The sequence below is a fragment of the Protopterus annectens genome, chromosome 12.part0 (assembly GCF_019279795.1).
Source record: "Protopterus annectens isolate FY-2018-M chromosome 12.part0, PAN1.0, whole genome shotgun sequence".
Classification (NCBI taxonomy): domain Eukaryota; kingdom Metazoa; phylum Chordata; order Ceratodontiformes; family Protopteridae; genus Protopterus; species Protopterus annectens.
In genome coordinates, this window is record NC_056746.1 from 1,192,545,643 (window position 1) to 1,192,569,964 (window position 24,322).

Genomic DNA, 24,322 nt, shown 5'->3' on the forward strand with positions numbered 1-24,322 from the left:
ATTCAAAACATTTATGCCTTCAGCAACATTCTCACAGCTGCTAACTACCCTTCCAACATTAGGCATTTTAAGTAACGTACAGGCCCCATCAACCTCCTAACTTCTCAGCATAATTCAAATAGCCAAAAACTGCAGAACAAGGTGTAACATAAGGGATAGTGTAAAACAGTACTATAAACATAGATAACAGAACAGTGTTTGACAAACTTGTAAAAAACTCAAAACCTACTGCAAATTCAGCAGAATTTCAAAAAACAGCAGCTGAAGCCAGTTCTTATGCTGAATATTTAAAAGATATATTACTAAGCAATACGTCCCAACCATCTGGAAAATATCATACATTATACCCTCGCACAAAGGTGGTAACTTGACAGAACTTACAAATTATAGGCCAAGAGCAATTCTTCCCCCACTAACTGAACTCCTAGAGGAATGCATTCATTCTCAACCAATAATTTACTTGCCAAATCCTAACACAGCTTCAGGCCTCATGCTGCAACTGTCCTCCTCAGTTATACCAACACCATCAATTTACAAATGAAGGAAAAATAGGATCATCTGTCTTTCTTAATTTGTTAAAGGCCTTTGTCAGAGTCTCTCAACAAACTACTAACTACTCCCGCCAACCTTAATCGCATCCCTCTAGCCCTCCACTGGCTCCAAAGCTACACAACAGGTCATAAACAGCCATAAAATGTCTCCAGGATATACCCCTCTACTTCCACTCACACTAGGAGTCTCACAAGGCTCCATCCTTGGTCCACTTCAGTTTAGTGGATTTATTATCAACCTCAATACAGCCACATCCCTAGCACTCACAATCCAATATGCTGACACCGATACACTTATGTCACACCTACCACGCAACAGGTCATGCCCCAACCCAACTGAAATAAGCTAATCTTCAGCACTTACCCCATATGACAAGACTGCCCACCTATCCCTGCTGTAGCCAACAACATCCTTTTCTGTCCCATTATTTATCTCCCCTCCTTTTCATCACCCCTATCCCAATCTCTCTACCTTTTACATATACAGCATAGATACTGCCAAAGAAATAATGAGCCAGCTCTACTTCTTGCCCCAGATAACTAACTTACACACTCTCCTTACCAATGGGCAATCAAAATTAAATGTATATTACATTTCACATTCCCTTATATTGTCCCTCATACAAACAGATAAATCAAACTTATTTTACATATTTCTAGCAGTTGTATACTAAGATAAGCATTTCTCCCTGGGCCTCCACTGAAAATGGGTTCTATCCCAGCCAGACAATCCAGTAAACAAATGTAAAATAAGTAAAGTAAAACTGGTATAACCACAGCCCCTCACCCACAAATCCTCTTAGCACAACTCGTCACTACACAAAAGTAAAATACAACTGGCACAACCACAGCCCCTCACCCCCCCCATCCTCTTAGCACAAGAACTCTACATAAAAGCAAATTAAAACTGGTAAAACCAATCCCCACCTCCCAATCCTCATAGCACAAGAACACCACACAAGTGAAATAAACTGGTAAAACCACAGCCCCCTCACCCCCATCCTCTTACCACCAGAGCACTACACAAACATAAAATAAAACTGGTACAACCACAACCTCACCCCCACCCTCTTAGCACAAAAGCTCTATACAAAACCAAAATAAAACTGGTACAACCACAACCCTCCCATCCTCTTAGCACAAAAACTCTACATAAAACCAAAATAAAACTAGTACAACCACAGCCCCAAAAATAAAACTGGTCCAACTACAGCCCTCACCCCCCAAACCTCTTAGCACAAAAACTCTACACAAAACCAAAATAAAACTAGTACAACCACAGCGCTCACCCACCCAAATCTCTTAGCACAAGAAATATGCACAAAAAACAATCACACCCCCACAAAAAATAAAGTTTAAACTAAATCCAAAAATGTACCATTTATGCTTTCTACAGAAGGCTGCTTCCAATACTTTGCTCCCTCTTCATGACTGAAGGCTCACCTGCTCTGCTTGCCTTCCTCAGACCACTCAGTCCTTTTGAAATTGCCCTTAAAAGGACAGTTTTTCAGACCTTTAGAGAAATTGCCCTTAGAAGGACAGTTGAAAAAAGGGGTATAATCCAATGACCACGACCACTCCAAAGGCTTGCATCCACCACTAATCCATTCTCCGATGTAGTCCGTCCTCACGCTGGTCCAAACCCAGTTCGATCTCCACACTCTGCTGCTGCTAAGGAACACTCCTCTCTTTAAAAACAAGAGAAGTGATCCTTATTAGCTGCAGGTGCCTTGTTAAAGACAGTTTGCAAGGACCAATCAGGTCCTTGCTTCATCACTTCCTACTTTAAAAAATGAAAAAAAAAAAAATGAACTTAGTTCACAGGCTGCTGCAGCCAAACAGATCCCTTGTTTCAGTGAGCAGACCTGATTGAGTGCAGCTTGCCAGCGAATCAAAAAATAAAAGAAAACAGAAACACAGTTCCGATTTTCATGGTGATGGCAGGGAACTATGCGGACGTCCACAAGGAGCTGAAGAACAGTAACGGTCGGAGCAACCCATGGCTGGTGGATGTGGGCACTCATTCGCAGAGAGGTAATCTGTGGCTCCCCGTGGTCATGGGTTTCATGGGTGCTTAATGCCGTCTATGGCCCTAGGGTGTTTACAAGCCTAGTTGTGTAAAAACACAAGTTCCCTTATTGAGCATGGTTAGCAGGTCAGTGTAAGCAGAGCAATTTTGTGAGCAGCACCAACTGGTCCTGTCCTTGAGGGACATAGGTGCCACCCTAGAGGTCACTTTGCAATCACCCAACCAGTTGTCAAGGTTGCGCTTGAACAAGGTCATTGAGGAGCACTGCTTCACATGCACTGGGAGCCTATTACAGAGGAGTTCCAATTGCTGGGGGATATATCTGTGTCCCCATCATGTTCTGTTTATGTCACAGGCTTGGTTGAGAACCCTGCAGCAAGTTATTCATGTCCCATTTGATTTGCAGATGTCCAGCATTTGCAGTAGGGCAGGGTCTGAGACTATTGTGTTGGCCACACAGAGGTCACCTCTTAGCAGCCTGCATTATACTTAGTACAGTGACAGGTCTTTTAGTCTTTCCTTGCATCTCATGTTTGGAGGCCCTGGATTCTCCCAGTCACAAACCTCTGTGTTTCCTCCAATTGCTGCAGCTATCTGGTGAGGTATAGACAGAAGGGAGCATTGTACTCAATTTGTTGTCTGATAAGGGTAGAGTACAACAGAGCTATGACCTTGTTGGTCATGGATCTTATGTCTATATGTATGAGGTGCACAATGCAGAATGTGTCTCATCACTATGGACACATAGCGATGAAAGTGGAGATTGCTGTATTTTCATTGTATGTGCATCATCTTTAATTTGTATGTGGAGCTTTTCTCCCTGGGCCACCACTGAAAATGGGCTCACCCAGGCCCAGTGGACCTTCTTGGTAAACAAATGTAATAAGTAAATAAATACATAAGTAAATAAATAAATAAATGTCTTCCCAAGTCTCACAACACAGTGTTTGAGCTTAGAAGGGTGCCTTGTATATCATAATTAGCAAGGGTACTTAATTGCCAAAGAGAACAGTGAGACATGGATGTGGCCAATGGGAAGGGTGTGGCCAACTAGAAAGGGGTGGGGCTATGCCAAAAACTGCAAAAACTGGGACTTAAATTAAATATGCTGCCCTAGGTGCCAAACCATCATTATGAGAGTACAATCAAGACAAAAGGAATTGTAGAAGAAAAAAAAATATTTCAGTGCATTGGCTACATGACAGCTTACTTAATATCTAGATGGAAACAAAAAGGTTGTGAGGTATGAAAAAATAAATTACTTTTTAAATACATTACTGGATTGCCAGTCAACATCAAGTATAAAAACAAGCAGCACTCAACTCAAACCACTTCTCTTTGCACTGCAGTTCTAATTATAATTTATATTCAGCTTTATAAAAGTACCAAGTAACATGCTGAAAGTAGAAACCTCTGTGATGCTCCCACTTGTAAAAATGTTTCTTATCCAAAAAGACCTGCTGCCTGGCAACTATCTACTTGTTTTATGGGGAAAACAAAATCAAAATAAAAAATGAACAGCAAACAAGAAATAAGCTCAAGATAAATTGCTTAAAGGATTACTTCACAGTTTATGGACCCCACATGATAGATTGACATTCTGTTTAGTTTACGGGTAAAGTCTACAAAGATGACTGCAAGTCTCCAACAAATGTAATGAGCTTCTAAAAATACTGTAAACCTGTCCTTTATTACAAATACTGTCATACGCATTTCAATGCTTAAGGCTTATACACTATCTAGTTATGTAAATATTCTCTGCATGGCAACAACAAAAAGGCTTTCAATGTTGGTAATTCTTTAACAGTATGCTTATCAAAGCTTACTTGCATCTTACAGTCTCAGACAAACTTACCTGATGGTCATTAAAGCATTGCTACTTAAACACAGAGCAACAGGCACTGCAACAACATGCATTTTCGAATAAATCAACAAAATAAAAACATGACAGAAAACTAGAACATTCTGCAAAATCAAGGACAGATAAAAAGCTACTGTAGTACTTGTGTCTACCTCGGATGGGGGATACCCTGCACACTTACACTGCATAACTGCTCCTTGCCTTGCTTGGACACAACCAGAGTCACTACATGGGGGGAGTGGGGTGCAACAAGTATGTCACAATTTGAAATGTCTCTGGCTGACAGTGATTGCTCTGACACATTTGTCATACCTCTCAGCCTCAAAGCAAGAAATCTGGACAAAGCCATAAACAGAAGTGGGACAAAGGCCCAAAAATAAGGACAATTTTTAAATATTGCTCTTATAAACTTAGAAAGATAATAGAATAGTAGGTCTTGCATTAGTATGAAATTTCTGAAGGGTATGAAATCTGAAACTCAAATGTCTGTCATTATTTTCTAACTTCAATCTTTAACAATTTGCCACTAATTTGCCAGAAAACCATAATTTTATGAATAAATGGACCAAGGAATTTGATGCCACACAATACAGCTGGGAACCTGTCAAAGAAGGGGCACTTTTTTAATATTAATGCTGTTAACTTGTGCAGCTGACAAAATAAGAGCATCTACGTGCATTTCTGAAATTAAAAGTAATCTGTAACTCTGATCATTGCAATTAATTATTAATTGTAAACTCTGCACATTTTCTTCCAAATCTGCCATTTTGCAGAGGGATTATTAGGGGAGGAGCAACATTTTGAGGCATAATTGGGGACAGTTGAGAGGTTTGGATATACCTAATTCTATAAAGCGATTTATTTGTGCATACCTCTCAACCTCTTAACACAGGAAATCTGGACAAGGCCAAATATATTGGGGGAATATACAAACAGCACTAAAAATTGCTCTTGTATAAACTTAAACAGTTGACAAAATAACAGGTCTTGTTTTAGCATGCATTTTTCTGAAGAGTATGAAGTCTGAAACTCAATGTCTATCATTATTTAATGACTTCATTCCTAAATGATTTGCCAGAAAACCACAATTTTTTTGAGGAACAAACCAAAATAAGAAGCAAAAATCTATTCATTCTGCAAACATCTTGACAGTTAAGAGGTATAGTTCAGCTGGGGCTGTCTGAGTTTGCCACCATTCCCCCTCACAAAATCATTGGTCGAATGGGGCCACCCCCCGCAGCTATTCCAATGCCCCATTTACCATAAACACTGCAATGTGAATACTACTTTACTTCTGCAATGATCTGGATTTCATTTAAAGGTTTTATTTTACATTTTACAACACAAACACTAACAGATATCTGCTAAACAAAACAATGCAATCTCACAATGAAAATATACTTAGCATTAAAACTTCTCTGCCCTTGAATCTCACATTCATTAAAACAGCATTGAAACCCACATTCAAAGAAAATACATCCGGCCATTGGCAAATAAAGATTAACTTTGGGCTGGTTTCAAATCATAGGTCCCTTGCACAGGAAACATACACGTGTTCGTTGATGCACCTTCCTGACTGTATTAATTTATATTCCTTGTACAATACAGTACAGTTGTTAGAGAGTGTGTTAAGTTTATTGTTTTGAACATTTTTCCAGTAAACAATGAAACAAAATGCATGCACCAATAATGACAAAACTGCCCAGTTCAGAACATTTCCATCATAAAAGTCTACTCAAACTTTGACAGTCCATCAGTATCAGTAAATATGCACCATCTCTGCAGAAGTAAAGGTCATCTAAATAATTCCACATTAAAGAGATCTGTAACTACTGAAGAGGTTGTTGTTACCAAACAACATTATATTTCATTGTTTCATCTACAAATAAAGTGTCTGCTGCCCTTGAGGAATAAATTGCCTGTGTTACATTAAAAAAATGATATGCTAGTAATATTGCAATAGGGAATGGATGGCAAACTGATAACAGGTTCATCGTTACTAGGTATCTCCACCAAAGAGGACATTTTCAGGACTGCAGAATCCACCCCTTTTAAAAGTATGACACAGTACAGTATCAGCAATGCATCTATATACTGTGGGAGTAGAATCCACAGCCTTCTGCATCAAACGCAAGTTCACTACCTGTTGTGCTATTAACAATGCAAGCAGACTCACCATAAGCAGCACTAAACTTCTCATCGACCTCTCAGCTCCTTGTAAAATCCACTTGACACTCAACTGTATCTCTCAACTTTGAAGCACAAGAAATCTAAAAAAAGACAAAATTTATTGGGGGGGGGGGCAAAAGTCCAAAAACTAGGGACGCATTTTATACATTACTTGTATAATCTTGGAAGGTTGCTAGAATCAAATGATGTGTTACCACCATGCATTTCACTGCCAAATCTTGGACCAAGAACCCTGTGCATTATAGTCAGAGCAACATACCACTATGCCAAATCAGCTGTTCCTTGAAAGGCAGGTAGACTGAAACTTAAATGGCTACCATTTAGTGAATTCAGTTCTCACCATAGCTCTCAATCTCTTAGCACAAAACACCTAGACAAAGCCAATAATGGGGAAATACAGCCCCAAACATACTCAGCGAACTTAGTTCTCACTATAGCTCTCAATCTCTTAGCACAAAAAACCTGGACAAAGTCAATAATGGGGGAATACAGCCCCAAAAACAGGGACAGTTTTCAAATATTAATCTTATAAACAGAAAATTGCTAGAATAAATGGTTTTGTGCTACGTGTACTTTCTCAAGAATATTAAGTCTGAAATTTAAATGCCTGTCATTATTTAGTGAATTCAAAATCCAGAAAACCACAGATTTTATGAGGAACAGAACAAAATATGAGGCAAATATTTCACAAGTGGTCATGGGTAGGGAATTCAAACTCTTGCTACCTGCTCCCAATGTGCAGGGTTTGCGTCTAGCCACCAGGTATATACACACACACACACACACACACACACACACACACACACACACACACACACACACACACACACACACACGTTTCCTGCAAAAGGTCTAGAAGCACACACATCTTACCTGAGTAGGTGTCCTTTGTAGCAAAATAAATGCAAGCCCACTTAAAGAAGTCCATCCACAGTATAAATACAAGCCGAGTCACATTCAAGCTGTAAATCCTTCCTGCTTCAATGTTCATGCAAGCTGTAACTCCTTCTTGCTTCAAAGTCCGTGAGAGCAAGCTGCTACCCAGCCTGCAGACGTTGCAGTCCTATCCCCTTCCAGTCTATGCAGTTGTAACTTCATAGACTTCTGGGATCTCTAATGTTGCACGCTGTCTTTCCTAATCCAGACTGTCTTACCAGTAATCTGGATTCTGTGTGCATACTCCGGACTGGTTCAGCAGCAGTCTGGATATTGGGAATGCCTTGTGTGCACATGAGCAAAGTTCCGGGACCCGTGTTTGTTGTTTTTACAGCTGGGAAGTTCCGGGACTCGCGCTTGTTGTTTTTATTTATTTTTTCTGTATTTTTACAGCTGGGTCTGGCATAAATCTCAGATGGGACGTCTTCACTATGAGACGTGAATGGGGATAATGTCAAATGCCTTAGATAACTCAACATAGGTGGTATGTCCTGTTATCCCTTATCCAGGTCTTTGAGGTCAGTATGAAAGAAGTCCACAAGGTTCAATAAGCAATATCTACCCTTGAAAAAACAGAATGGGTCAGGTCAAGTGTGTTGAAGGTCTCCTATGTCCCTGTGGATAAGGTTCATGCTAATTCCTTTCCTAGCCTTGTAGATAAGGCTTTTTTAGGCTTATGGGTCAGTAGTTGTAGTTCTGCATGTTACTATATTGATGTGCATTGCATATCACACAATATTTAATATTACTTTCCTTAGTGTAGGTGATATATGTGTGGAAAAAGTACTGGGACACTATGGTTGCATTGCTTTGGGGGTGGCAATACATGGCTGTATTGTAAATATGTGACATATTGTTAGATTGGGTCTTCAGTTTGTAATGTTTCCACATGTAGTTTCATATCATAGACAGGAAATGGACAGTAAACAGAAGTAATACATAGTAATATTTACTTTTCCATAGTGAGTGGAGCAGCAGGTTTGCTCGATGGTTGGCAAAGTGTATACTCATGTGAGATACATGTCTGAGAGTAGCTAAGCAGTGAGAAAACGTGAACTGCAGTGCTAAAGTCTGACAGTTAATATTGAGTCTATGCAACACACCTGCCACTTAACTGACTCTGTGGCAGCACATGTTAATCCATTGATATATTCCTTTTTGGGCCCAGATGGTGCTGGGTTCAAATCCAGGTCTAAGGAATACTTTTAAATACTTTCTTTAAACACTGATAAATCAATAACATGAATTCTTTATAGTGCATGTGTAGCTGTGTGTTGGCATAGCATAGCAGGGTTAAGCAGCATTGCGTGGAGGTGCCAGCATCATTTTGCTGCTGTTTACTGTTGCTGCGTGTTGGTGCATGATGTGTACTTCCACGCAAACAAAAAAAAACACCCAAAAAGTGAAGGGATCCTTTGCTTTTGCAGCAACTTATGTGTGTTGTGTGTGATTTTATTTTTTGACTAGATTAAAGTGGTGAAAATGGGGTAGATAAGAAGGGGATGAAATGGGGAGCAAGCAGGTTGAAGAATAAAGGGAAAGCAGGGCAGGAATATGCAGTAGCAAAGAACCATAACTATCCATTTCTTTAACAAAGTAGACTGAAAATATGTTCAGAATATTAACTGAATTTGGACTGTCACTGCCAGAGAAGGGGAGTGACCACAAGAATCAAATGTGTCAAGAAGACATGTGTGAAAAATGGAGAGCTATGTATAGAACATTTTTTGCGGGGGGGCAGGTGCCCATTTATATGAGAGAGGGAGGAATGCTGGGGAAGGGATGTAGTTATTTCTGGGTCAGGTAAGTTGGGTAGGTGAGGAAGCAATTGCAGATAGACAAGGAAAACAAGACAAGAGACAGGGAAGGTGATGGACACAAAAGTTTGTTGGACACCGTGATTGGGGTGAGGGTGGGGCCCACATGGGCCCACGGTCATCAAGCTAGGTGACAATGAGAATCGAGTCCTCACCCATTCAACTGTCATTACTGTCACCTTACTGAACAAGTGACTGGAGTGCTTGATATCTCCTCCTCCTCCTCCTACTAGTATGCAACCTGGGGGTCATCAGCCTCTCCAGCCAGCATAGGCACGCAACAGTGGTGTGGTGTACCACCCTATGCACCATCCCTGGCAGCTTGCTATGGGTGATGAAATCACCACCTCTACCACAGATCACAGAGGGTACCTCTGGACCAGCCTCTAGGGCATAACTACCTCAGAGTGCAGTTAGTGCAGGGTCAGCAGAGGTAGTGCTGCCTGGTTGGTTCCCAGGCATTCTGGGAATTGTTGCTTCAGCCGGTGGGGTGGGGGCAGGCTGATCCAATGAGGCTGGCCTACCTCACTATGTTGTAGAGCATTTAGTGATGTGGTACACATAGATGACATGGACATATTTTAATGACAAATAAAAATAAAAGAAGAAAATAAAAAATAAATCCAATAAAATAAAAATAACATAAAACATTTTTAAAATCAAATAAAATACAAACAAAATAAAAAAATATAAAATAAAATCAAACAAAATAATAATAATATTTTTTTAAATAAAATAAAATAAAAATAAAGAAAATAAAAAAAATAGAGATAAGGTTTGGGGGTGAAAGAAAAAAAGAGATAGCATTAGTACCATCATATGTGACATACAGTGCATTAATACAATTATACAACTCTATTTGTATTAAGTCTACCTCCTAACAGATGCATACTATACTACAGATTGCTGCAAGTAATACTTGAAATGTGTGCATATTGTACATGTGCATGTTCCACTTATACAGATTAAAGTTTACATTGCATTTGTGCCACTGGAATAAAGGTGTCATATGTGACATACAGTGCATTAATACAATTATACAACTCTATTTGTATTAAGTCTACCTCCTAACAGATGCATACTATACTACAGATTGCTGCAAGCAATACTTGAAATGTGTGCATATTGTACATGTGCATGTTCCAGTTAAACAGATTAAAGTTTACATTGCATTTGTGCCACTGGAATAAAGGTTTTAATTTAATGTAAATATTATTGCAGAAATAACAGTATGGTACAGTTGTGAATTGTGGTATTTGAACCCAAAACCTCTGACAAAAGTCTAATATCAAACTCTTACTATTGGTTTGTACTACAGACTGATGCATGTACGCTTGCATTTACAGTTGGGGTATATATGCTCAACTTGATACAACTCTATAAAATACTAAAGAATGCTATCTGTAAATTTTAATGCTATAATAACATTTCTCTTCTGCTACATACATATCACTTGCTCCCCTCAGTCTCTCCAATCTAGCCCCTTGGACCAATATATTGAACATCTAATCACTGGCAGCTGGGGAAACAGAAAAGAACAGAAGACCATTATGCATACCAGTCTTGTCTATATTCAGCTTTCTAAGTCTTGTGGATACTTTCTTGAGTTGATACTTACACAGATGTGGGATGTCCTCAGTCCTAATTTTCTCAATCCAGTGGTCGAGACTATTCTGGTTCCTCCTCTGCAGGTCATTAAAATGATGCCTACATTGCTCTACAGTGTGTGGAATACCAGTGGCACCAGATACATCCTGTGCTAAACTATCCCATGTGTCAGACTTGTACTGGGGCACAGAATAGTTCCCCTGCAGAAGTCTTTGGCAGTGGTGCTCTACTAGGAGTCCAGTGATTATCTTGTTCTCTGGGACACCCTACCTTTGTGCCCTAAGCCTGACTCCTTCCCCACTAATATCTGTCATGTTTATCTACCAGCAATGGAGACTGATGCTTTCCTGCCAATTCCAGTTATTGCATTTACTGGAATGTGCACAACCACACAACATATTTGTGCAATGGTGAGCAACAGTGCCAAGCAGTGATGAATGAGAAAATTGATCTTTACACTGCAGGATTCAAATCTAGGCATAAGGGACAAAACATTTACTTCCACAGTGTTGATCTTCCATCTTGGCCACAGAAGAAGTGCTGCTCAGACATAGCCAGGTATCATACATAAATGCAGGTGACAGTATGAGCTGTTACACATGTATGTGTGTGACCTGACAAGGTTATAGTTATTGGATATAGAGGCAGTTGTGTATGTGTCTTAGGAAAATGTGAAGGCCATGCAAGTCCAGATAGCAGAATTATACTTATAGAAATAGAGTGCACGTTATACCCTCAGTCATCCATCTGATAGTACATAAATAAATAAATAAATAAATAAATAAATAAATAAATAAATGGAAAACACAATAATAGTGTGTCATCCCTCATACATATAATTAATATCAGGTCCACTATCTAAAGTGTTATAACTGAGAGTGAATATAAAGGAAGTGGAACAACGGTAAAAGTGCATGTAATATCCTATATTAGAAACCAGGACCATGTGTATGTCAGTCCTACACTAACACCTATTGCCAAAAGACAGTTAAAATAACAGTTGTTCATGTTTCAGTTTATTGCTATAAACTGAAATGTCACAACAGTAAAGAAAAGGTTGCACACCCTGTACTAGAATGCAGGATCATCTGTACTCTAGTCCTACACTTACACCTGCTCCCATTGAGCTAGCTGCATAAAATTCCCTAATTTACTAATCATTCCTAAGGTGTCTGTGTTAACTGCCATGCAACACAACTTAGCAGGTTTGTGTGGTGCCGAACAGAATTAACTTGTCTGCTTTCTGGGTGCTCCATTTGTCCAGTTTGTGCACTGCTACACTTTACGCAAATGAGATAAGCACAGCCAAGCCTGCCATTAGTTTCCTCTATTTCTCTGACTGCATGACTGCACTATGTGCCTCATCACGCAAACATTGGACAAAAAAAGAACAATAATTAAAAAAAAAAAAAAAAAAAAAACAGAAAAGGAAAAAGGGACAAGTAGTTGAAATTAGAAAAACTCTGTCTATGACATATACAGTAGAATATGATGGTTTACATGAGATATATCTACATAGATCTGGATTTAAACTCTTACGCTAATGATCTTTCAGAACACAGGATGAGTGGTTTATTCCTCTTTACTACATAAACAGCTTTGTAGCAAGGAAATGAAATCATTCTGCACACAACCAACTGCAACATCATCTACAGTAATATGAAACCATGCAACTCTTATTAGTACATGTATTATTTATGGATGTAGTGCACTTAGTGATTACACAACCTGTTATGATTATTGCTTGCAAATATACAGCTGTGTATCACCTCTCAGTTTTTGTTGGGCAGTCTTCAGTTATTTAACCAGTAATCTGAGACACGCAGTCTATAAGCCATACTATATCATTGGCCTTAAAATGTATGAGGATATTAACTGGAAATAATAATATATGCATTTGCCAAACAGATGAAGGGCAGGTTGGATGTTAAGGAACACAACCTGTGAATTGTGTGCTGCTTACTTACATTTCTAACCTTACATCTAACCTGACACACCCACTGGATGCAAGGCAGCCTGCATTGCTGTTGTGTTTTCCTTCTCCCAACCAGTAATCATTCACAGTTGCAATCCATTTAAACCAAACACAGAGGGAGTGCCTGCACTCTGTTTACATCTCCTACACAGATCTAAGTATTTGGGATTCAGCAATTCATATCAGTTCACACTTCATTTGCATCTTCACAGTGCTAGCAACCATGAATCTACACTATTATAAAAAGGCAACCATGTAGCTAGGCAAACTGATGGTGAGGAGACTTCATTATGTGGAGAAGACTGCACATATGCTATTTCTTCTAGATATATCTGCATAGAGGATTACTGAACTTCAGAAGGTATGCTTACATTTTGTCAGCTATATACTGCATATGCTAGAATGTGCTTAACTCATTCCCTCCAGTAGAGCACTTTTGAGTGTGTACCTTTAACTCCCAGTGGGTGTAGCTTCAGCCTTTAAAAAATGAAGTTATTACCTTACAGTTCTAACAAATACTCATCGACAGAGGTCATATATCAATACAATTGTGTTTGTCATCATGCATGCTTCAAGATAAAATATTCTGATACCTTGTATGTAACACGGTTTTGGAATAATTAATGCAAATATGAGCAGGCAATGTTTGATGCCTAGAGGTGCTGTAGGAGGTAACTACAGAAATGCCTGGAGACATCACTCAGCTGTAAAGAGTTAAGAAACATCCAAAGCAAAGGTTGTTACACTTTTATCTGTATGCATTATTTAGAAGTGCACTGATACCATGAGCATATTTGTCAAGGCATTTCACAGGCATCATGATTACCAACACTTTAAAATGGACTGCCCTGTGTAAATATGTACAAATGTTTCAGGGACAGTTTCTTGTTTAGCACGTTTAGCATTTCATAAATGGTTTGTTAGTAAAATGTTTCATTTGCCTGTTCTTTTTGGGGGGAGCAAAGCTGAATTACTGTTATGACACAAACAAGGTTATGCCACTATTGTTACTCTCCTTTTGTTGCATCTACCCTGTTGTTTGTATTTCACATCTCTAGATGGTTTTATGTTTTTCCAGTAGGTAATAGTGAGAGGCTGTATTACCCTTCTGCAGTCTTTTAGCACACCTAGGTGTATGCTACCCAGGTGTGTCAATCCTTGGTGATACCCCTTCACTGATGTTGAGAACCAGGTGATAGTGGATACCTTGAGGCACCATACTACCTTCCTGCTTGAAAGGGGATGGAGAGATAAGGGCATGCAGAATACAAATTTGGTGCAGAACATATGAGTAGGTGCCCCACAGGGCCACTGACAAGACCACAACTGCACAGGGGAGAGAAGCTGCAATGGGCTGTGACCAGATGGTTACCAGGGGAGGGCCCACTATGAAGCCACCACTAACACCAAATGAAGAGTTCCTAGCCACGGTCAGGGATGAAGAAAGTTCCCAGCAGAGTGCAGAATAGCATGTACTGGATGTCAGTGCCACAGTATCAGGGACAGCAAGCATGTCCCAAGAGGAGCTTCCAGACAGGCTTTATTATTTCAACAGTTGAACACTGTTGTATAGTAAAACAATTGAAATCAATACATTACTTCTGTGTCACAGGAACGTTTTGGGTGGAGGGATTGAAGATCGCTACAGTTACCAACTCATTCTGATTAATTAGCTTAGGTTGGAGTTCTCAGCCACGTTCTTGTTGAAAATCTAGTTAATGGACATATAAAGGGATGAAAGTATTACCTCCTGTGTTACTGTTAATTGTGATGATGTTGCCCTTACCTTTTGCTTAACTTCTTCCAGGACCATCTGGCTTGCAGAGGAGAGTACCACCTTAAAGAAATATTTCATTGGGTGATGCTGATATCAGTCCTGTTGTCTGTATTGCTGTACTGTCTGTAATAGTGGCACCACTGTTAGTTTTGGTAGCAAATATTGCACTATAGTAGTGTAGGTATTATTTTTTTCTTGTGTTTGTTGTTTTTCATCACAGGTGATCATGACAGTGGAAGTGTGGGACATCTGACACCTGATGTCAGTGTATCAGCAGACTCTAATGATGATGGTGGCCAAATAGAGACACAGTTTGGGGCAGCAGAGGTTGAATCTGACACTGAGGTTGACAAACAGCCATCCCCTGCAATTCCATTGGTCACAGCCAGTAGGCCTACACCTACCCATTCCAGTGAGCCTACAGATATTAGACAGGGGAGGGCAAGCCAATCCATCAGGGAAGTGTGGTTACTGCAGCTTCAGTGCCTGCTGACTCTGGCTGTAGCCAAAGTGTGGGTGAGGTACCATGCAGGAGCGTTGTTAGGATTGCTCAGAGGAGGCCTAATATCCCTTCTGCATCTGCTCCAGGTGTCTCTTCCTGTGCCACTCAAGATATGTTTAGAGCCATCATGGAGGCACAAGCACATTCCCATAGGTGCTCTAGACAAATGCTCAGGGTAGTAGATGTGGCACAAGCTGACATGCGTGACTGCCTTCACTGAGTTGCAGATTCAATGGATCAGATGAAAGACATGTTGGAACATGGGGTGTCTGTCATGGAATGAGTGTTGTCTGTGATGGAATGTCTGATGGGAGGCGAACAACTTCCTTGTGGGTGTAGGTCAGCCACATCATCTGCTGTTAGCCAATGTGACCGCACCCGATCATGCTTCCATAGTGGCAATACTTCCACTGCTCCATCAGTGGGTGTGCTGTAGCAGGCCATGCAGTCATTGTCCTGGGCATCCAGCAGACATCACCACATTCAAGTAGCAGCAGTACATCTGACCGTGGGCCTGGATGTGCCAGTGCAACCTCTAAGAGAGCCAGTTCTTGTGGTTGGGGATGACAACAATGAACTGCCACATCTACCATACATGGCTCACACCTGTCCAACATATCAAACTGTACAGCTACCACACAGCTTGGCTGTGTTCATGCAGACACTCACACACCAGTTTCACTTGAGAGACCCCTACAGATGCACACACAACAGTTACATGGTTCAGCCATGTAGCTTAAAACTCATCTTGTCTCACTGGACATTTATTGGTTTATGCAAATGTATGCTGGCTTCCCTTTCTTATTCATGCACATTCACAGATCCTTTGTGTCAGCCTAGGCTTCCTGCCTCCCCCCACACAACGTCCTGTACAACTTATGCTAATTGTGCCATATCCTTGTTTATCTTTTCAATGCAGGGATTCATAAGCTCTGTGTCTGTTGTTCAGGGTGCATAGTTGACCTAGTGCTTAGTATATCTACATTTGTGTGTTGAACTGGTTATTGTACCTTAGACTTATAGTCGCCTTGGAAACTTAGACAGTCGATAGCATCAAAATTTCCCAACTTTATTGTGAATGATTTTGTGATGGTTATGAAGTCAGAAACTGCAATGTCTATCATTACTTTCTGTAGATCAATGTGTGTGTATGTACCTTTAAGAAGCTATCTAAGGGCTTGTACAAGTGTATAAATACTGAGCACATGCAAGTCTGACTGCCATTTTGTAGTAAGCTGTTGAGATGTAAGCACGTATGTTTGTAACGTCTGTCTGTTATTCAGTTCATTTATATTTTATGATGCTGCTATCCATTGTAATGTGTTTCTATATAATAAAGCATCTAAATGAACTGCCACAACTGCTTGTCATCTATGTTAGAGAGGGATAAGCGACATTTTCTAACTTCTATCTTTAATGATTTTCCAATACAAATGTATGGTGCTAAACTGGCATGAAGTGATCATAACTACTTTTGAGAGGTATGACTGTGTGAATCGTTGGTGCCTGAGGCCTGCTACTTAATAATAGACACATATAAGTCAAATAAATTTCTGCTGTCACATGTTAAGTTCAGTTCTGTACAAACAACCCACCTTTTACTTGATTACAGTAACAAGTAATGGAATACAAGGAAATGCCACTCATTCATATTATTACACAATACACAATGCACCCCAGACTCAAGACTTACCTTGTAAATGCAGCAGTTGACATGGTTGTAGTTCAGAGCTGACTCTATCTAATACAAGAAGTACACAGCCAATACATGGGGAGGTAAAGGTGAGAGTGTGCATAGGAGGAAGTTTTTAGGCTCCTAGGTGGTGAGGGAGTGTGCAATGCATTGTCTCTTAGTCATTATAAGGGCATATTAAGCATGCCTATAACTGCCTACACCTGTAGCAGCTAGTGGTTCCCCCTTTGACTTCTCATCTGCCTATGGTTGCTGTGACGTTGGCATTGGTGGCGAGATGTGTGCTGTTTCCTCTTGTTGAGCATGCTGAAGCCGTTTTCTCGGGGTGATGTTCTGTAGCATGGCACATACTGTGAATATTCCAGTATATGACCTTGAATTATACTGTAGGGCTCCCCCAGATGTGTCTGGGCACTCAAGCTGCAGCCCAAACACACACTCTATGATATTTCTGGTTTGAGCCTGTGAATCATTATGGCATTGTTTGGTACCTGTAGTGTGTCCCTATCCACCATGTAGTGTTCTACAATTTCCACATCATGTAGGTTGTGAAAAGTTAAATGGGGCTTGAAAACTTTTCTCCTTCTAGGCCTAGGACTATTGGCATCAGCAGCAGTGTAGGCTATAGCCTGTTGCACATACAAATGAATTAAAGTAGCAGCAGCCCCCAAACATTCTGGAATTTGCAGGGAAAATCAACACTGAGTTTGCACAGTTGCTTTATAGCTTGTTGAATAGCTCCACTGTGTTGGACTGGTTGATTAGTATACAGCTGCTTTTGTTGTAATTAGCATGCCAAAGTGTTTATTTTGTTTGTGCTGTGGTGCATGCCTTTGTACGCTGCTTACTGAATCCAAAATGGTGAGCTACCTGTTGCGATGTGTACATGGCAGAAATGGACCATGTAGGGTTTATTGAATTTAGGGGACACTCTTTAAACCTTCATTTTATATGGTATATTCCCCTTTACTAGTAACTTACTTACTTACTACCAGTCTTGAGAGGAAATCCTGACACTCTACTTTCATGGTGCACCACCTTTTCCTCATTTTAATGTCTTTAATCACTGTGTTGATAGTTTTCCATGGATATACATAATAATAGTATTATTCCCTTGCATTTTTATCCCACATCCTTCTATATTTTTCTATTTCATCAATTTTTCTTTTCCACATTAACATTTTTTCTTGATCATTTTTATTTTTTTTTTCATTTAGATATTCTTTTTCTTTTTTTCTTATTCCCATCATCTCCCAGAATTTGTAGTAATCTTGAAACATTCTCACTATTAAATTCTCATTCTTTTATTTTGCCCACTTTAATACCTTAGACAAGCTTTAAGAAGCATAACAAACAATTGGATTTAGTAACCCCAATCCTGCTTCATCTTCACTCATACCTCTTTCCACAAAGCTTAATGTTGAATCCCATGAAAAAAATGCCAGTTGCATCATTTCCTTTTTATATTTTACTGGGATCATATAAACATTTGACATATATGCTCTTTTTCCTTTTAATACCAAATTCACCATTTAAACCTTTTTCCTGAATGCTAATCTATACGTCCTCCACAGAAGATGCATTTCTATTTTTTTAACAAAACCTCCAGTTGCATAATAACTACATAATTTTCCCCAAACTTTATTCCTAGCAAAGACATTTCATTCACTGAAAAACACCCCTGCCCTGATTTTTAACCACATCACCCAGACCCTTAATTTTATTTTTATTCAAGGTCATTTCTATTTCCCTTAAACATCCATTCAGACAAACCAACACTTCAATTATCCAAATTTTGTTCTTAGCAGCTACAACTATGTTGTCTGAATATGTTAGAACTACCATTATCACCACCTCTTTTGGCTTCACTTATCTAGCATCTTTCATTTTAAAAGTGACTTCACTCACTATTGCATTCATTTCCAGTACAAACAATGCTCCACTCATGGGACATCCTTGTGTTATATCACACTTCCTGCATATTTCTTTACTCAGCCACCCATTCACTAACACTTCCACCCTATTATTTTAATATGCTGACATACACATTCTCCTAATTCTACCAGCTAGTCCATACATCTCCATAACATCCAACAAAGCATCATATCCTAATGTAGAAAATGCCTTGCTAATATCACCTACCATATGTTTCATATCCTCCTTTTACTTATAACATCATCCACGATTTCACAACAAGTAACAGTTTTTGACATCCCTTCCATTTTATACCATATATATTTTCTTCCATAGCATCCCTCATCCTTCCTTCCATTCTTATCTCTATTATTCCCATAAAGATTGTATAATCTGTGTCAATTAGTGTCATAGTTCTCTATTTTTTTATATTTCAGTTTTCATTTTTAAAGTTCTCAAACAAACAGACCCTTCCTTCAACAATGCACTCAGTACATTTACAAAATACTCTCTTTGGGAGTCCATTAATGTCCTATACATCCAGTCTCCTATTTCATCTGGGCCTTATACTGAATCAGGATTTACTTTCTTGGTACTTCATCCAATTCAATAATAGTAATTTTGGTTTCAAATTCTTCTTTACCCCATTCTGGAAATGTGTTTCCTTTTCATTCGCTCTTATTTTTCAGCCATATCCTCATACATATTTTTCACATGCTGTACTACAATACTCATTATTTGCGCTTGTATTCTTTTACCAGCTATTTTTCATTTTTTAATTTCTCTCATTATACTAATATTCTTCTTTACTATTTTACCTAAATATGTATCTAAACCCTTCACCCTTGTAACTAATATCTCTACCTAAACAGTATTGCTTTATTTTTTCCTGATTTCTTTTATATATTTCTTTTTCCATCTCATAATACTCTCTTGTATTATTGTCTAAATCCTCTTAATTTTTATTGTTTTCCCTTGTTTCACTTTCTCTTCCTTTCTTACATCTTCCTGCCACTAAAAACACAAGACTTTTTTATACTTCTTTTTAAGTTCACCACATCACACAGAATAATTTTTAAAGAAATGCTTCATAGTTATTTGATCCTTCCATAACTACAATGCTTTCCACTCTCCAGTTTCATCCCTTAATTTCTCATTTATTCTTTTTATTCCCTTTCCTATTTTAATAAACTTCCTTTCTTCTATAACATCCACCCATATTGCTAAATGTCTGAAAAAAAAAACATTATAACTGTATCACCATCTTTTACCTCCAAGCCTTCCGATAATACAAAATAATTCCTGATCCAAGTGCCCCCTTTCAATGAGTCCTTTGACTTTTGTTCCATGCAGCTAATTCACTACATTTTAGCACTTACTGTATTTTCTATATCTTTTCTTTTCTTTTTATGTCTTATATAATTTGAAGACAACCATAACATCAGTATATTTAGCTGATTTAAAGAGACCAAAGAAAAACCTTTTGATAACACATCAGTTTCATTCTGTGAAAATGTATGGTTTTATAAATTAAAAATCAGACATACATCACTTAATGTCCTCTTCCCTTTCCCTTTCTTCTTGCCTCTGCCGTTGATCAGATTTTTCATCAAAGCATCTACATTCGGTCTGACCCCCCCAACTGAAAATAAGCAGTCTGTCCTGTTGAATATGTTGAATTTCCTACATTTTGGTTCCTGGGTGCACTCTCATGAACAAAACCAGAAGTGACCTGCTCATTAGCATTATTATCATTGACTGAATTAGTTGTATAAAATGAAAAATTACCAACTAGGAGACATTATTGCCAACCAGCCCACTGTTTGAACTCTGTGTACCAGCATGTGAACTGATTGTTGATTTAAAGTTTCTAATCACAAAATCTTGATTATTACTGTAAGTGTTAATACCTTGAGTTAACTTTTTAGTCTTTTTTGTTATCACTGTGGCTACATCTCATAACTTTGCCAATAATGCTATCATAAAACATCTTAAGTGAACCAAAACAACTATGCTTGTTAACAGTAGCATCTAATTATTTTATTTTGCTCTTCAACTTATGCATAAAACAAAATGTTGTAACGTCTAAGTGTATTTAATACTTCCAAACTAGTTTTATTATAAAGATCATCCAGTTTCTTAAAAATACTGTCCTGATAAGAAATGGTGTTTGGGAACCTATAAATGAGAAGCCCTAATGGCACAATACTAAGTTCAGGACATTTAAAAAGCAGCTTTTCTGGCTTAAAAATAAAAGACTTACATTCAAGTAGACTTTGACCATTTGAATTAAAGCTGCCCAAGGCTTCACTATTCACATTAATAGTTTCACCACAAAAAGGATTGTTTCTGTTGTCTTCCAACAAATTTTAAAATAAATCCAGGGTCCATAGAATTGTCGTCTGCTAAGATGTCGAGCTGCTAGAATCACTTCCACTGCTAAAAATATGCTGACCACAGCTAGTAAAGGAACCGGTACTTCCTCTATACATGCATAGTTTATTCAGCACAGAAATAAACTGCTGACATGCTTGCTGAAAGGATTGTGAGAGAACTTGTAGCTCATTCAGTATGGAATACATGATCACATCCAAATTAACATCACAGGAACCATCTTCTCCATTACTGACCAACCTTTGTGATACAGGAAAAGCGCAATTCTCCCCATCTTCTCTGGAGCTTAACAAAGCCATGCCAAAAACTGAAAACTGCAATAACTTAAAACCAAGCACCAACTAACCAAGGAAGCTGAAACAAATACAAAAAAAACCAGCTTGAGGCAGCAACTTAATCTTCTAATAGAAAGATGAACCACCATGGCTACTTTTAGTGCTTTTGTTCCACTTTAATAGCTAGGAGCTTCATCAGAAAACAATATACAACAGAGCCTGGCTCATTTAAATCTCTCTCTCTTCACACAAACTGTCCAATCAGATTTAAACACAAAACTATTAATGACATCATCAATTCTTAAACATTCCTATAGAAAAATATATAAACAACACTCAGAAACAATACTAAAAATAAAATCACATTATTATCCCTAAAATGAAGTAAAAATAAACATATTATTGCCCAAAATGAAGTAACAATGAAAATGAACAAAGGCAATACATGCCCTGCATAAGAAGAGGATTTTATATTTCAATAAACTTTTAATATTACTATGTTCATTCAACCCAGGTGCTTCATCAGCCCTGAGTGAAATCTGCCACTTTAATTCATGAGTCTGTAACAGTTTATTACATCCATTAGTAAACTGAAACTCGTTAATTTGTTCAAGAACAGAAAAATGACATTTTCTAAATCAATTGCAAACCATTCTATGTTTGCCTAATGCATTTAACTTGTTTTTATCTTTGATCTCTTTAACATGTTCCCTAATTCTAATTTTAATTAGCTGAACACTTTTACCAATATAAAAATGGTGGCAGATACTACAAACACCTATATATGCAATGTTTTTCTATTACAATTAAAGTATCATTTGACTTCCAAACACATATCTAAATGAGGAAAATGAACTACATTGACATTACTAATATACCTGCATTGCTTACATGAAACTACAGGAAAAGTACCATCCCTTGCCAATCTTAAGTTAACATTACATTGTGGGTGGTTCCAAAAGAGACTTAAAATTAGTAGATTTTTGATAACAAAATGTGGTTTATTACCTAAAATACTAGTTAATTTTGGATTGCCAGTTATAATCTTCCAATTAACTGTCACTATATTTCAAATTGCTGAACTATCATTTGAAATAACTATATGCAAGCAAAGGTTTTATCTTCACCATTTACTTTACTTACTTTGTCCATATTAACCTTCATTCCATAAATCAAAATAGGGGGAAAATGATCCACATGATGACTTTTCACCTCTTCAGCGATAGTTGACAAATCTTTCAAAGGGATCCTTTATTAACTAAAAAACTAATAATAGTCTCAACTTCATTATTAAACCAATAATCATTTCTAATAATATGACTGGTACAAATTAATTGACCTCTAAATATATTTAGTTTCATATATTTGGGATGCTCACTATGATACTGAAGGTAATTATTTCTAAAAGATTCATTCCTATGTATTTGGCTATGAAAGAAATAACTGGATAAATCTATTTCAATTGTTAGGTCCAGAAAATTAACTACATTTCCTATAGCCCCTTTTAGTAACTTCAACCATGAAATACTGGAATTGATCTCTTTAAGAAACAGATTAAACTCATCAATACGTCCTCTCCACACACAAAAAAATCATCAATAAATCTTTAATACAATAAACATATTTGAACAAGAGATGTGTAGTCAAATAAACTTTATCCCACCAACATAAAACTATATTAGCATATGATGGAGTCACATGGGCCCCCATAGCTACACTAGTTTTCTGTCGGTAAATTTTATTACTAAAAGTAAAAAATATATTTTGTCGAACTAATTCCAATAAGGTCTGACATAAATTAACAGTATAAATATCAGCATTACTAACTTGACGGAGATAACATTTCATAAACTTAATACCCTCTTCAGTGTTTATGCTAATGTACAAAGAAACTTCATTTTGGGGATAATAATGTGTTTTTGAATGCTGTTCATATATTTTTCTATAGGAATGTTTAAGAATTGATGGTGTCATTAGTAAACAGCTTTGGGGTTTAAATTTGATTGAACAGTTTGTGTGAAGAGAAGGATATTTAGATAAGACAGGCTCTGTTGTATATTGTTTTCTGAATAGTTGCTAGCTATTACAGTGGAACAAAAGCGCTAAAATTTGTTGTGGTGGTTCATCTTTCTCTTAGAAGCTTAAATTGCTGCCTCAAGGTGACTTTTGTATATATATATATATATATATATATATATATATATATATATATATGGGTCCCCTTCACATGGTCGACATTTCAGAATGTCAAAGACCATATGGCCGAGACTGGTTCCCCTTTATAATCTCAAAATACTAAAATCTCAAATTTCAGTATTTTGAAACCATAAAGGCAAACATTCAAAATTCCAAAACCGCGAAATACAAAATCGTGCACATATACACACCACACCACACAACACATACACTATCCTACCCACACTACATGCACAAATACAACAACACAAATCAACGCACCTATACTACATATAGGCAGGGGGACAAGCCACCCCTACACCCCACTACTTATATATACTAACTCCGAGATCGCACAAACAGGAAAATCCAGTAAACTCACACCCGGACATTCCACAGTCCCTCACACACAGACACACACATCACACATGCACAAACACCAATGAATCATACACTTACATACTCATACTTTCACCTGCCTACCCTAACCCACATGTACAACTTACAAACACCCTCACATACATTCAAACTCCCACTCAAAACCCTTACAAATCACTCATTTACCTTAAATCACAGCTAAATACACACATGACACTGTACACCATCCACAGTAAACACCAGACGT